Genomic DNA, 1,705 nt, shown 5'->3' with positions numbered 1-1,705 from the left:
TTAAGCTTATGGAATATAGTGTGTGGCCCAAATTAAAACTGAATATTCCATTTCCACGTACTTAAGCATACGTGTATTGGGTGGGTGCGTGGTGCGCATCGCAATTCTTTGAAGTGGCCACGGAGTTTTCCACATGTAACTATGAGGTAAATGTTTCACAATTTAATATTAAAAAATACTAATAAATACTCTAAAAACATTTATTAAAAGACAAAAAAAATATAACTTTCGATATTTACATTCAATAACGTTTGGTGTGTTCAAAACATATTTGTTTCAATTTGCATAAAGAGGATAAGCTTCAAAAATGTATTTTAGTACTCAAGAGTAGTGTTTTGAAGTTTGGATCGGATCAATCGGATCAATCGATTTAATCGTAAATTAAATTTATAATGGATTTGATCTTTCAATTCAATTGGTTATGTTATTGATTGGGTTTGATAGTTTCTCGCTCTCAATATGGAAGAATGATGCCTTACCATTGTGATCATTAGTGATCACTTATCATATTAGTATGATATAATTTAATAAAACTCAAATTTTGTATAAATAATTTTGATTAAAATTATTTGTTTACATATATAAATGTCAAGAGTCCGAATCGTACAACTCATTCATTTAATTTAATCTGATTTAGTTATAGAATTCGACCAATAATTTTATAATTTGACAAATAATTTTCTAATTCCTTAATCTTATCGAGTGGATGTATGATTTAATTCTTAAGACATTATACAAAGAAATAATTATAAACAAGTTAAACTATTATAAATATAAACATAATTTTACTATTATAAATATAAACATAATTTTACTATCACATCAACTCATGACTTCAAGTGTATTTTTTCTCTCCTACTTGTTTGGAAGTTGTAAAAATAAGATTATAACTTGAACTCTTTGATTATAGTTTGAATTGAACTCTAAAATTAAAAGCAATCACTCAACGATCAAAGAGTTCAATTCAAACTTTTATAATTTTATTAAAAGAAACATTTTATATTAATATTGTTGTACACATACTTATGGTATAAAAAAAGGGATTATAGAAACATATTTTGTATTAATATTGTGTACACTTATTGTTGTACACATATTTTGTATTAATATGTGTAGTGGTTCTGTTTTTATCCCTTGGATGAAAAGCATGAATTTCAATAAAATAAAATAAATAAATAAATAACACTTAAAAATAGAGATTATATTTGAAATATGACACGATATTTAATTTCGATGTGTTGGATTAGGGGTCCGGAATATCAAATTCAACTAAAAACAATCCCATAAATGGGTTGAACCCTAAATCTTCACCAAAGTAGATTAAATATATAGATTAATTAAAGTATAAAAATTGTATTATCAGTTAATTAAAGTATAAAAATTGTATTATCAGTGTAAACAGTTTTACTTAGTTGACAATTTGTACTCTATTATATGAATAATTTTATAAATAGTTATGAAAACAATCAAACAAAATTTCTAATAATTTAACTGTTGTGATTGACTGTAAATGTAAAAACTCTGTAAATTGACTATGCATATAAATTAAATTTATTTATATATATATATATATATATATATATATAATATAAGTAACCAGTAACTCTAGAAAAAAAAAAAAAAAAAAAAGTGACTCCCTCTCGTTTGGATTATGAGTCAGCATACAAATTGGTGTTTGTTTGGTTAATTGTTTTTAATCTTAGAG

Source organism: Cicer arietinum, chromosome 5 (genome assembly GCF_000331145.2).
Source record: "Cicer arietinum cultivar CDC Frontier isolate Library 1 chromosome 5, Cicar.CDCFrontier_v2.0, whole genome shotgun sequence".
In the NCBI taxonomy this organism is placed as follows: Eukaryota; Viridiplantae; Streptophyta; class Magnoliopsida; order Fabales; family Fabaceae; genus Cicer; species Cicer arietinum.
The sequence above is the reverse complement of the archived record's forward strand: the minus strand, read 5'-3'. Positions refer to the sequence as shown.